This window comes from Salvelinus alpinus, chromosome 10, assembly GCF_045679555.1.
Source record: "Salvelinus alpinus chromosome 10, SLU_Salpinus.1, whole genome shotgun sequence".
NCBI classification, from domain to species: Eukaryota; Metazoa; Chordata; class Actinopteri; order Salmoniformes; family Salmonidae; genus Salvelinus; species Salvelinus alpinus.
The window spans coordinates 11619736-11635422 of NC_092095.1; positions in this window are offsets into that span (position 1 = coordinate 11619736).

The following is a 15687-nucleotide window of genomic DNA, read 5'->3' on the forward strand; positions in this document are numbered from 1 at the left end:
AAGAGTTCTACCTGGAACCATCAAGGGTTCTACCTGGAACCAAAAAGGGTTCTACCTGGAATCATCAAGGGTTCTACCTGGAACCAAAAAAGGCTCTACCTGGAACCATCAAGGGTTCTACCTGGAACCAAAACGTTTTCTACCTGGAACCATCAATGGTTCTACCTGGAACCATCACGGGTTCTACCTGGAACCATCAAGGGTTCTACCTGGAACCAAAACGGGTTCTACCTGGAACCATCAATGGTTCTAACTGGAACCAAAAAGGGTTCAACCTGGAACCAAAACGGGTTCAACCTGGAACCAAAAATGGTTCTACCTGGAACCATCAAGGGTTCTACCTGGAACCAAAAATGGTTCTACCTGGAACTAAAACGGGTTCTACCTGGGACCATCAAGGGTTTTACCTGGAACCAAAAAGGGTTCTACCTGGAACTAAAAAGGGTTCTACCTGGAACTAAAAAGGGTTCTACCTGGAACTAAAAAGGGCTCTGCCTGGAACCAAAAAGGGTTCTACCTGGAACCATCAAGGGTTCTACCTGGAACCAAAACGGGTTCTACCTGGAACTAAAACGGGTTCTACCTGGAACCATCAAGGGTTCTACCTGGAACCAAAAAGGGTTCTACCTGGAACCAAAAGGGGTTATTAGTTAGAGTCGGACAGACTGGAACACTTCTACAGTCATTACGGTACAGATATCTTTATCATACATTTGTACAAAAAAAATTAAGTAGAAGTTATTGTCTCTACATTATGTGCATTGAATGAGTAGGTAGGAGGTCAATGTAATGTCTCAAAGAGTTGTTATTACAGAGGAAGTAGATAAGGCAACGTCATAGATACAGTAGGTGAAATAAGTACCTGTTCTGACCTTTCATAAACCCTCTTTTCAACATATTATCAGTGTAGTAATGAATATATTATTCCACTATTATCCCTGCTCTAGTATGACCTTGCTTTACCTCACTTTCTCTACCTGGCTACTGGGGGGGGGGTGTCACACCGATACATAAGAAAAAATAGATAGGGGAGAAGTCTCACCTCATGGCTGGACAAGTGTTCTCGCCTGGCCTTCATGTTATCGGACTCACTCTTTAGACTAGAGCTCAGAATCCATCGTCCATCACATAGCCTGTGTATCAATACTCCTATTCTGTACCGCCTACTTCATTACATCTGATGGTCCAAAAGCCACTAAGGAAAGGAGATGAAGATATAGGAAGCTATTTAGGACTACTGTTTGAGACACAGATCAGTTCACCTCTAGCCAACGCCAGAGACAGTGGTTTAAATGGATTATCTTGAAATGCTAATCAAATGCTAATCTGCTAATTAGCTTCCCTGTGCCTGAAGCAAGATGTCTGTCTGTCTGTCAATCAGAATAAAGGTGTGAGTAATGTAGTCTCTGCTAACATTTACATTTACATTTACATTTAAGTCATTTAGCAGACGCTCTTATCCAGAGCGACTTATAACGTGACTTGGTGTCCTGTTAGGATGTCAAATAACGCCTTGCCTCATCCACACCAACACACATATAGTCTCCCACACCAAACAACGCACTAAACACAATGCCTCGGGTGTTGATGATCTTGAAATTCCATCACAATGGTTATCTGCGTTGTTATGCCGGTAGAGTGAGGAGAAATGAGGGAGAATGAACTGACAGTTACACTCAGTGTTGCTGTAGGGTCCACTAAGAGGACATCACAGAGGACATCACAGAGGACATCACAGAGGACATCACAGAGGACATCACAGTGTTGCTGTAGGATCCACTAAGAGGACATCACAGAGGACATCACAGAGGACATCACAAAGGACATCACAGAGGACATCACAGTGTTGCTGTAGGATCCACTAAGAGGACATCAGAGGACATCACAGTGTTGCTGTAGGATCCACTAAGAGGACATCAGAGGACATCACAGAGGACATCACAGTGGACTTTTAGGACGGGCTTCAAAAGGAACTCATTGTGCAGAATAGCTGTATTAGGTTATAAAGTGCAGAATAGCTGTTTTAGGTTATGAAAACCAGATTAGCTGTATTATGTTATAAAGTGCAGAATAGCTGTTTTAGGTTATGAAAACCAGATTAGCTGTATTATGTTATAAAGTGCAGAATAGCTGTATTAGGTTATAAAGTGCAGAATAGCTGTATTAGGTTATAAAGTGCAGAATAGCTGTATTAGGTTATAAAGTGCAGAATAGCTGTATTAGGTTATAAAGGGCAGAAGAACTGCATGAGGTTATAGTGCAGAATAGCTGTATGAGGTTATAAAGGGCAGAATAGCTGTATGAGGTTATAAAGGGCAGAATAGCTGTATGAGGTTATAAAGGGCAGAATAGCTGTATGAGGTTATAAAGGGCAGAATAGCTGTATGAGGTTATAAAAGTATTTAGACACATAAGTTATGCAGTACATACCGGTCTAGAAAGAGGTACAGTATACAGGTTATTATTGTGTTACAGGTGAGAGACTGTAAAACAGTCTCTCACCTGTACAGGTTAAAGTTCATGCAACAGTAAATGACAAGATAGATTTACTGAATGCATTATAAAACTATTTGACCTATCACAGGTGACAAAAAATAACCAGGATGTTTTAATGTTTTCCATTGGCTGTGTGAATGAGGTGAACTAGTGCTTGATTTCTCTGTCGTCCCTTCCATCTTTACCCTGCCGTGTCATCAGATCTCTGTCCACCTGGGTACATACGAACCGTGTTCCGCAGTTGTCATGGTGCCTGTTCCCTGTTTATCAGGTCACCCAGATGTGTACTCAACCAGAGAGTCAACAACCCGGTACTGTCGATACACTGAGCAAACTTGGGCCTGATACAATGTAAGCAGGTGATACACCAGGGCAGGACCTATGCTATCCATTTGTTGCAAAGAGAGTATGTTTGTTCTATTGAAGTTTATTATGGAGTGACAGAGTACATTATCATAATGTTTGACTATTTTGTAAGAATGCTTGTCTCTTTATCTGGCGAGTTTCCTCTTTATGCCAAGTGATTTCAACTCAGTGGTGAGTAGGAGTGCAGTGTTTGTATGACCACTCTGTCTGCTTCGACAGTCAAATAGTTCCTAAAACAATTATTTAAACTGTCAGTGCCTTTCTGTGAGCAAGGCAGCTAATGTTAAGAGTTGTGCTTGGAGGTCTAATTAAACTTCTTCAGGATTGGTGCGGTTGAGCTAACGTAGGCTAATGCGATTAGCATGAGGTTGTAAGTAACAAGAGCATTTCCCAGTACAAAGACATGTCTGATATTGGCGGAAAGCTTAAATTCTTGTTAATCTAACTGCACTGTCCAATTTACAGTAGCTATTACAGTGAAAGAATACCATGCTATTGTTTGAGGAGAGTGTACAGTTTTGAACATGAACAGTTATTAATAAACAAACTAGGCACATTTGGGCAGTCTTGATACAAAATTTTGAACAGAAATGCAATGGTTCATTGGATCAAAAACTAAAACTTTGCACATACACTGCTCCCATCTAGTGGCCAAAATCTAAGTTGCACCTGGGCTGGAATAATACATTATGGTATTTATCTTGCATTTCAAAGATGATCAAAACTATGAAATAACACATATGGAATCATATAGTAACCAAAAAAGTGTTATATTTTATATTTGAGATTCTTAAAAGTGGCCACCCTTTGCCTTGACGGCAGCTTTGCACACTCTTGGCATGCTCTCAACCAGCTTCACCTGGAATGCTTTTCCAACAGTCTTGAAGGAGTTCCCCATTATGATGAGCACTTTTTGGCTGTTTTTCCTTCACTCTGCGGTCCAACTCATCCCAAACTATCTCAATTGGGTTGAGGTTGGGTGATTGTGGAGGCCAGGTCATCTGATGCAGATCCCCCCCAAAAAATGCAAGGTAGTTCATTCTGAAATGTTTCTGAGATATATAAGAAAGACTAGGAAACATTTGTTATTTATAAAGAAAGAAAATTAAGCTACGCTATTGGAACGTTTTGCTAGCACAGACTGGATTATGTTTCGGGATTCATCCAATGGTACTAAGGTGTATACCTTCTCAGTCACCGGCTTCATCAATAAGTGCATTGACGACGTTGTCCCCACAGTGACCGTACGTACATATCCCAACCAGAAGCCATGGATTACAGGCAACATCCGCACTGAGCTAAAGGGTGGAGCTTCAACTTTCAAGGAGCGGGACTCTAAGCCGGACGCTTTTAAGAAATCCCCCCTCAGGGGTGTGTGCTTAGTCCCCTCCTGTACTCCCTGTTCCCCATAATTGCATGGCAATGCACGATTCCAACACCATCATTAAGATTGCCGACGACACAACGGTGGTAGGCCTGATCACCAACAACAATGAGACAGCTTAATGGGAGGAGGTCAGAGACCTGGAAGTGTGGTGACAGGACAAGAGGTAAACTGCATTGTTGGTTAAGGGCTTGTTTCACGTGAGGTCTACACCTGTGTGACAAATACAATTTGATTTGAATTGACTAAGCAGTCTCTACATATACAGTACTTCCATAATTTTTTTTGACTGGTACCAGGGGACCTTCAGAAGAGTCATGTGAGTCTCACCTTTACACAGAGGGGTCACATTAGTGTGTAGACAGACAGCACTTGGCAGAGTCCAAAGACACGTGGGGGTCGCAGAGCAAAACGGAGAACACCATTGTGTTCGTGAGAGTCTCATCTTTCCATAGAGAGGTATGGAAAGATGTAGACCAAACCATTTGGACGCTACAGACGATTTTGTGAGAAGACCGACTTTCGGGATGTCTCATGGTCTGACAAACACAGCTCTAGCTCTGCCACCTTTCACCGCAGATGTAAAGTATTACATAGGCGGATGCAGTGGATTAGAACTAGTTTAAACGGACATGTTTTAGTAGGGGGGTTTTTACCATGCTAAATAGAGCATGGACATCGATCTTAGGGGGCTTTTAAATATCCTTGTGTGTTTCTTTTGTTTTTTAAATTAACTCATTTGCTGGTCTTCCTGGCACTGGAATGACATATAATGATTGATAACAAGTGGCAAGTGCCCAGAAAGGTAGCACTTTACATTAAGTTGCCGCTATTACTTTGTAAACACCAACATACACATCAGATATACACATCAGATACACAGCAAGAAGGTCTGATGTCACTATTACTGAAACAGGACTCAGGTGGTAAGTATAAAGATTCAGTCCATTAAAAACTTTGGAGGCCTATATTTCAATGTTGTGATGCAAGAATCCTGGCAAAATGCATAGCATATAGAATGACAAAGGTTTTATCGGATATTATTCACCCTGATCAAACAGTTTATTTACATGGACGACACATTGGAGAAAATATAAGAAAATTACTTGAAACAATAGAACACTATGAAACATCAAAGAAACCAGGCCTGGTCTTCATAGCAGATTTTTGAAAAGGCCTTTGAGACTAAGACTAGAATTTGTATATAAATGCATGGACTATTTTAATTTGAGAGAATCTCTTTAATTGTAAAATATACTGAACAAAAAAATAAATAAGCTCAACATACAAAATGTTCAAAGATTTTACTGAGTTACTGTTCACATGAGGAAATCGGTCAATTTAAATAAATTCAGTAGGGCCTAATCTATGGATTTCACATGACTGGGAATACAGATTTGCATCTGTTCAAAAAATGGGCCTCACAATGGGCCTCAGGATCTCGTCACGGTATTTCTGAGCATTCAAATTGCCATTGATAAAATGCAATTGTGTTTGTTGTCCATAGCTTATGCCTGCCCATACCATAACCTCACCGCCACCATGGGGCAATCTGTTCACAACGTTGACATCAGCAAACCGCTCGCCCACACGACGCCACACACCTGTTCTGCGGTTGTGAGGCCGGTTGGACACACTAATTCCAGATTACAACTGCTCACTTTCAGTTAACTGAAAATAAAACCTTGTTCAAAGATCTTGCAACCATGGAGACGTGTCTATTTATTGATTAAATCTTTAGTCATATTACATTTTTCAAATTATAGGAGCAAAAAATATTTCACCTTGTTCGGAACGGTAAGCCTTACAAAAATAAACGTGCCTATTTATATAATGAATACAAGTTTGGGAGGGTAAAATTATTCTATATTAAAGCATTAATCCTCTCTATAAAATCTTGAGTCATACAAAAGTTATAGTTAACTGGTTCTCCAGTAGATTAGTAAGAATGATTCACACCTTGCAGGCAAACAGTTCCCCCATCTTCTCCCCCCTCGATTTGCCTCCTCCATTTTTGTGGTAATGCTGCAATCAGTCGGTGGTAATTTTGGATAGAGCAAATATTTCCATATATTTATATTTACTGCACCTGATATAACTCCACCATTCATAATATCATTAGCAGAGATTATACCATGAATAATGTTTTTTTTATCAATCGGTATATTTGAGTTTAACCATAACATTTGTTGTAATATTTGTTCTGTCTTTTCTGGGGGATGAAACTGGGACTGCAGCCGGCTTTGTATGTCTCGTTTTAGAAAAGGTGATACTATGAACAAGGTTTTATTTTCAGTTAACCGAAAGTGAGCGGTTGTAATCTGGATCAAGGCAAAAAGAAAGTTTTCGCCTGCCCTTCATTAAAGACAAAAATTAGAAGATTTTTTGTTGTTGGCATAAATCGACAAATATACCAGTTCATTTCAGGACCAAAATGCTGACAGAGTTGAAATGTCTTAAATTTTGAGTTTGCTTCCCAATATTACACTTTATATACAGTACATCAAAGAAGACTGAAGTATTGTAACGCTTGGAGTCGGGAAGCAAGTACAGGAAGTGCAAATGTAATGAATAAAACATGGAACAAACAAGAAACACGAATAGACATGAAACAGAAACAATAACGCCTGGGGAAAGAACCAAAGGGAGTGACAGATAAAAAGGAGGTAATCAGACAGATGATGGAGTCCAGGTGAGTCTCATGAGGCGCAGGTGCGCGTAACGATGGTGGCAGGTGTGCGTAATAATCTGGCGACATCGAGTGCAGGAGAAGGGAAGCGGGAGTACACACGTCAGTATCCCCTCCCTGACGCGCGACTCTAGCCGCAGGACGATGCTGGCCGTAGGGACAGTCCCGGGGACCAGGAGCGGGCCGGTCGCTTCTGCTGAGATGGAAACCCAGTTGGCCCTGGAGCCTTGCTGCTCTGCATTGACTTGATAGACTGAATAACCTCTTCAAGGCTGAGACGAGATTCAAAGTCATCTGCAGTTTCAGCCTCAACTGTGGGAGTCTCCAGTTCACCCAGAAATGTAGTCATATTATCTGATGGAAATTCAGATGTATACAGGGAGGAATAGAATGACTTGAAGGTGTCATTGATCCCCGTAGGGTCAGAAATCAAACTATGAGAGAAATCTTTAATTTGGGGAATCAGACGGGTAGCAGCACTACGTTTTAATTGGTGTGCGACAGACGACTTGCCCTGTCACCATGTTCATAATTAGGTACCACGTGATTGCAATAGTAACCGTTCTGCATCTGTAGTGGACAAGAGATTGAATTCAGATAAGTGTTTTTTATACAGCTCTGGAGAAGGCGTCAGGACATACTGATGGTCTGAGTCAAGGATGGCATTAGTCAGTTCTTCTAGTCTTTCAAGGTTTTGTTTAAATGAGAAGAATAACAAATAATGTATCCTCTAAAATAGAGGCTTAAGTGATTCCCATTAGAGGATGAGAGGTTGAGCTTGTCTGATTTGAAAAAAATGATGATAGAAGTGGAGATAACGTTACAGACGTCTGCATCAGACAGCCAGAAGAGAATTGAATCTCCAACAGAGAGGTACGAGTCCTGATAGGACTATGTCGAAAGGCTAAAGGTCCATGGTCAGAAATTACACTGGGTAAATATTCAGAAGAGTTGACATTTGGAAGTAACTTATGATCAATAAAGAAATAATCAATACCAGAAAAAGAATGGTGCACATGTGAAAATAATGAATACTCTCTTGCCTGGGGATTCTGAAATCTCCAGGGATCTGTACACCCACTCTGAACCATAAAACCTGATAAGGACTTTGACATAGCAGAAGGAGACATAGTGCTGGGGTTGGAGCGATCACGTGCAGTAAACATAAATATATGGAAATGTTTGCTCTCTCCAAAATTACCACCGACTGATTGCAGCATTACCACAAAAATGGAGGAGGCAAATCGAGGGGGGAGAAGATGGGGGAACTGTTTGCCTGCAAGGTGTGAATCATTCTTACTAATCTACTGGAGAACCAGTTAACTATAACTTTTGTATGACTCAAGCTTTTATAGAGAGGATTAATGCTTTAATATAGAATAATTTTACCCTCCCAAACTTGTATTCATTATATAAATAGGCACGTTTATTTTTGTAAGGCTTACCGTTCCGAACAAAGTGAAATATTTTTTGCTCCTATAATTTGAAAAATGTAATATGACTAAAGATTTAATCAATAAATAGACACGTCTCCATGGTTGCAAGATCTTTGAACAAGGTTTTATTTTCAGTTAACTGAAAGTGAGCGGTTGTAATCTGGAATTAGTGTGTCCAACCGGCCTCACAACCGCAGAACACGTGTGTGGCTTCGTGTGGGCGAGCGGTTTGCTGATGTCAACGTTGTGAACAGAGTGCCCCATGGTGGCGGTGAGGTTATGGTATGGGCAGGCATAAGCTATGGACAACAAACACAATTGCATTTTATCAATCAACAAGACAGTATTAGTCATTTTTATCAGAGTTCAATAACGTTAGGATTTCTGCCGTGAAGAAAAGGAATGGCAACAGGGGAAAAAATGCCCTGCCGTAAATGTCAAACATACCTTCGACATAGAGGCTAGGCTATGCATGCTACCTGGCAAAAGAGTTCCGGTTTAGCATGTGACCGGAGAAGAGGCTCGTGGACGAGGCTTGTACGCAGTAGTTAATTTTGCCAAATTTGTACTTTGTATTCCACTTTCTTACATATCATATTTGATTGGTGAGTTCGTAAGTTACCTTTTTGATTCAAATCTCACACGACCTGAGGAGCAGAAGACTTGTAACTAACATTCCAACCGCAATGGCAAACGTGAATGGTAATGTCGTCGACTCCAGTCCAACTGTTACAGAACCTCATGTGGTCGCACTCCCCACAGATCTTCAGAACCTCCGTACGGTTCTGGTCTCGGAAATTACAGCTACCATTGCCACTCAGCTCAAAACTGCCAGCGATGCTGCTCTGGCCCCCTTCTTCACCATCCTGGATGGTGTCCAAGCCGCTGCGGATGAACAAGGCCACCGAATTGACGGCTTTGAACATGACCTGTGTGACTACAGTGACCGCATAGTAGCACTTGAGAAAACGGTCGCAAGTCTGAGCTCCGAAAAACCAAAAGCTGATTGACAAGACCGATGACCTGGAATCCCGTTCTCGCCGTTGAAATCTTCCTGTTGTTGGTATACCAGAGAAACATGAAGGAGGGGACTCAGTAAAGTTCATGTCAGAATTCTTTGCGGATGTGCTGGGTCCAGCCATCGATCCATCACCCCCGAAGCTGGATAGAGCCCACCGCATTGCCCCCCCCCCCCCCCCCCCCCCCCCCCCCTCCTCAGCGTGCGGAGACATCAACTCCAACCCTAGAGTGTTGATCATCCGTTTTCACTACTACTGTGACAAGGAGCGCATCCTCCAGAGGCGGGGCAGAGACCAGACACACTTCTGCAGACGCAAGGGGTTCATCTTTCCTGACCTCGGCTCGAATGTCGCCAAGAAAAGAGCTAAATTCCTCGATGTGAAATGCAAACTTCATGAGAAGAAAGTGAAATTGTTGCTTAAGTTCGACTCCCACGAGGACGCGTAGTAGAGGGGCAACTTGATGTAAAGTGTTAACAGCAAGACAATGGACAATTGTCACAATCGGCAACAATTTATCCTAATTGATATTGAGCCTTTGGCGATAAACTTGGTGCAAAACAAGGTTAATAAAAACATGTACTGTAATTTCTTCTCAACATGATGTATTGTAAACCACCAGGGGGAGAAATGTAAGTCCTTAGTTTCTCTTTGTACTGCCATATTATCCATGATGAAAGCTGTCGTTGAGACAACCTATTCGTATGAATAGGCCTACCACAGCTGAGCAGATATGGGCAAAACCAAAAGCCACTTCAGTATGTTTCACGTAAATTCTGCTCTTCACTGATCACATATACATATATCTGTTTTCATTAGAAATTATACCAATTTAAAACTAAAGAGAGAAGGGTGAAAGAGTCCTTTGAATTGGGAATTAGCATTTCACTAGCCTGTGTTCTACCTTTAGAGGTCGTGGGGGGGGACAAGTACATACAGATGCCTTTGATGTTGCTCAGGCACGGTGTGTATCAGTGTGTTATGGTAGACAGAAGTAATGGGGTGACAGAGGCTGGTCTGTGGAGGATAATACACCACGCTGCATGTTAACTACAGATTAGAGCAGAGATGGTCCTGCTGCCATGTTAACTACAGATTAGAGCAGAGATGGTCCTGCTGCATGTTAACTACAGATTAGAGCAGAGATGGTCCTGCTGCATGTTAACTACAGATTAGAGCAGAGATGGTCCTGCTGCCATGTTAACTACAGATTAGAGGAGAGATGGTCCTGCTGCATGTTAACTACAGATTAGAGCAGAGATGGTCCTGCTGCCATGTTAACTACAGATTAGAGGAGAGATGGTCCTGCTGCATGTTAACTACAGATTAGAGCAGAGATGGTCCTGCTGCCATGTTAACTACAGATTAGAGCAGAGATGGTCCTGCTGCCATGTTAACTACAGATTAGAGGAGAGATGGTCCTGCTGCATGTTAACTACAGATTAGAGCAGAGATGGTCCTGCTGCCATGTTAACTACAGATTAGAGCAGAGATGGTCCTGCTGCATGTTAACTACAGATTAGAGCAGAGATGGTCCTGCTGCATGTTAACTACAGATTAGAGCAGAGATGGTCCTGCTGCATGTTAACTACAGATTAGGGCAGAGATGGTCCTGCTGCATGTTACCTACAGATTAGAGCAGAGATGGTCCTGCTGCATGTTAACTACAGATTAGAGCAGAGATGGTCCTGCTGCATGTTAACTACAGATTAGAGCAGAGATGGTCCTGCTGCATGTTAACTACAGATTAGGGCAGAGATGGTCCTGCTGCATGTTACCTACAGATTAGAGCAGAGATGGTCCTGCTGCCATGTTAACTACAGATTAGAGCAGAGATGGTCCTGCTGCCATGTTAACTACAGATTAGAGCAGAGATGGTCCTGCTGCCATGTTAACTACAGATTAGAGCAGAGATGGTCCTGCTGCCATGTTAACTACAGATTAGTGCAGAGATGGTCCTGCTGCATGTTAACTACAGATTAGAGCAGAGATGGTCCTTCTGTATGTTAACTACAGATTAGAGCAGAGATGGTCCTGCTGCATGTTAACTACAGATTAGAGCAGAGATGGTCCTGCTGCCATGTTAACTACAGATTAGAGCAGAGATGGTCCTGCTGCCATGTTAACTACAGATTAGAGCAGAGATGGTCCTGCTGCCATGTTAACTACAGATTAGTGCAGAGATGGTCCTGCTGCATGTTAACTACAGATTAGAGCAGAGATGGTCCTGCTGCATGTTAACTACAGATTAGAGCAGAGATGGTCCTGCTGCATGTTAACTACAGATTAGAGCAGAGATGGTCCTGCTGCCATATTAACTACAGATTAGTGCAGAGATGGTCCTGCTGCATGTTAACTACAGATTAGAGCAGAGATGGTCCTGCTGCATGTTAACTACAGATTAGAGCAGAGATGGTCCTGCTGCCATGTTAACTACAGATTAGAGATGGTCCTGCTGCATGTTAACTACAGATTAGAGCAGAGATGGTCCTGCTGCATGTTAACTACAGATTAGAGCAGAGATGGTCCTGCTGCATGTTAACTACAGATTAGAGCAGAGATGGTCCTGCTGCATGTTAACTACAGATTAGAGGAGAGATGGTCCTGCTGCATGTTAACTACAGATTAGAGCAGAGATGGTCCTGCTGCATGTTAACTACAGATTAAGGCAGAGATGGTCCTGCTGCATGTTAACTACAGATTAGAGCAGAGATGGTCCTGCTGCATGTTAACTACAGATTAGAGTAGAGATGGTCCTGCTGCATGTTAACTACAGATTAGAGCAGAGATGGTCCTGCTGCATGTTAACTACAGATTAGGGCAGAGATGGTCCTGCTGCATGTTACCTACAGATTAGAGCAGAGATGGTCCTGCTGCATGTTAACTACAGATTAGAGCAGAGATGATCCTGCTGCATGTTAACTACAGATTAGTGCAGAGATGGTCCGGCTGCATGTTAACTACAGATTAGAGCAGAGATGGTCCTGCTGTCATGTTAACTACAGATTAGAACAGAGATGGTCCTGCTGCCATGTTAACTACAGATTAGTGCAGAGATGGTCCGGCTGAATGTTAACTACAGATTAGAGATGGTCCTGCTGCCTGTTAACTACAGATTAGAGGTGGTCCTGCTGCATGTTAACTACAGATTAGAGATGGTCCTGCTGCCTGTTAACTACAGATTAGAGGTGGTCCTGCTGCATGTTAACTACAGATTAGAGCAGAGATGGTCCTGCTGCATGTTAACTACAGATTAGAGCAGAGATGGTCCTGCTGCATGTTAACTACAGATTAGAGCAGAAATGGTCCTGCTGCCATGTTAACTACAGATTCGAGCAGAGATGGTCCTGCTGCATGTTAACTACAGATTAGAGCAGAGATGGTCCTGCTGCCATGTTAACTACAGATTAGAGGAGAGATGGTCCTGCTGCATGTTAACTACAGATTAGAGCTGAGATGGTCCTGATGCCATGTTAACTACAGATTAGAGCAGAGATGGTCCTGCTGCATGTTAACTACAGATTAGAGCAGAGATGGTCCTGCTGCCATGTTAACTACAGATTAGAGCAGAGATGGTCCTGCTGCCATGTTAACTACAGATTAGAGGAGAGATGGTCCTGCTGCATCTTAACTACAGATTAGAGCAGAGATGGTCCTGCTGCATGTTAACTACAGATTAGGGCAGAGATGGTCCTGCTGCATGTTACCTACAGATTAGAGCAGAGATGGTCCTGCTGCATGTTAACTACAGATTAGAGGAGAGATGGTCCTGCTGCCATGTTAACTACAGATTAGAGGAGAGATGGTCCTGCTGCATGTTAACTACAGATTAGTGCAGAGATGGTCCTGCTGCCATGTTAACTACAGATTAGAGCAGAGATGGTCCTGCTGCCATGTTAACTACAGATTAGAGCAGAGATGGTCCTGCTGCCATGTTAACTACAGATTAGAGCAGAGATGGTCCTGCTGCATGTTAACTACAGATTAGAGCAGAGATGGTCCTGCTGCATGTTAACTACAGATTAGAGCAGAGATGGTCCTGCTGCCATGTTAACTACAGATTAGAGTAGAGATGGTCCTGCTGCATGTTAACTACAGATTAGAGCAGAGATGGTCCTGCTGCATGTTAACTACAGATTAGAACAGAGATGGTCCTGCTGTATGTTAACTACAGATTAGAACAGAGATGGTCCTGCTGCATGTTAACTACAGATTAGAACAGAGATGGTCCTGCTGTATGTTAACTACAGATTAGAGCAGAGATGGTCCTGCTGCCATGTTAACTACAGATTAGGGCAGAGATGGTCCTGCTGCATGTTAACTACAGATTAGAGCAGAGGTGGTCCTGCTGCATGTTAACTACAGATTAGAGCAGAGATGGTCCTGCTGCCATGTTAACTACAGATTAGAGCAGAGATGGTCCTGCTGCATGTTAACTACAGATTAGAGCAGAGATGGTCCGTCCTGCTGCATGTTAACTACAGATTAGGGCAGAGATGGTCCTGCTGCCATGTTAACTACAGATTAGAGCAGAGATGGTCCTGCTGCATGTTAACTACAGATTAGAGCAGAGATGGTCCTGCTGCATGTTAACTACAGATTAGAGCAGAGATGGTCCTGCTGCATGTTAACTACAGATTAGAACAGAGATGGTCCTGCTGCCATGTTAACTACAGATTAGAGCAGAGATGGTCCTGCTGCATATTAACTACAGATTAGAGCAGAGATGGTCCTGCTGCATGTTAACTACAGATTAGAGCAGAGATGGTCCTGCTGCCATGTTAACTACAGATTAGAGCAGAGATGGTCCTGCTGCATGTTAACTACAGATTAGAGCAGAGATGGTCCTGCTGCATGTTAACTACAGATTAGGGCAGAGATGGTCCTGCTGCATGTTAACTACAGATTAGAGCAGAGATGGTCCTGCTGCATGTTAACTACAGATTAGAGCAGAGATGGTCCTGCTGCCATGTTAACTACAGATTAGAGATGGTCCTGCTGCATGTTAACTACAGATTAGAGCAGAGATGGTCCTGCTGCCATGTTAACTACAGATTAGTGCAGAGATGGTCCTGCTGCATGTTAACTACAGATTAGAGCAGAGATAGTCATCAGCAACATCATTAGGACAACATTCCTTCATCTTTCTCTCTAGAAAAAAAGGGGAGAGAAAGAAAGAAAGAAAGAGAGAAAAGTTTAATGTTTGTGTTTTTCTTAGAACTCATTTCTGTGTTCTATTTATGTGCTGTTCTAAAAAAAAAAAAATGTCTGTGTTCATGCAAGTGACTGAATGAACAAATTCTCACTATCAGTAGCTGCAATTTGGCAGTACGCCCAGACCTTTGTTTTGAGAACAAAAGATATCTCCGTTTCAAGGTCTCAGCTTAGAGAGAAGAATCCTCGTGAGGTTTTGGCCTGTCACATGTTATGAACCAGTATCAGTCGGTCACATGAATGAAACAAAACGGTAATGATGATTTTGATGCTAAATCAAGCAAATATTACTTATATGTGTATAGCCGTATATAAGACAACTGCTGGGACTGCCCCAGCAGAGCTCCTGATTGACATGTGTACTTGCTCCATTGAGTTGGTTGGAGCCTCTCCACCGCGCTAGACAATAAACAATGATTCATTTAAGATTGACTTTGAGTGTCCCTGGTGGTAATTTCCACGACAATATGCCAATGCCTTAGCAATCCATGCAACATGTACTCATAATAATGGCTACGCTGCAGTCCTCCATTTTGTTTGTTTCTTACTGTTACATTTGCAGGTCCTGATCCTAATCTCTCCGAACCAGTTGTTCTGTAAACACTAGCGAAAATCTCACAATATTAGGAACCACCCGTCTCCTTGGTTCTCCGGTTTGACGTCAATATTATTCACAATAATAATCTGATTCATAGGTGCACTTGCATTCAATACCAATGAAAACAACAACGGAAATGCAACTATTCCTCCATCTAAGCCTTCATCCACCGTTTTCACCCTAGCAACGGTGCCATTCAGATCATAGCAATGAGCTACAGATGGAGGTTCCTCCAGCTAAACCTTCACCGTTTTCACCCTAGCAACGGGGCCATTCAGATCATAGCAATGAGCTACAGATGGAGGTTCCTCCAGCTAAGCCTTCACCGTTTTCACCCTAGCAACGGGGCCATTCAGATCATAGCAATGAGCTACAGATGGAGGTTCCTCCAGCTAAGCCTTCACCGTTTTCACCCTAGCAACGGTGCCATTCAGATCATAGCAATGAGCTACAGATGGAGGTTCCTCCAGCTAAGCCTTCACCGT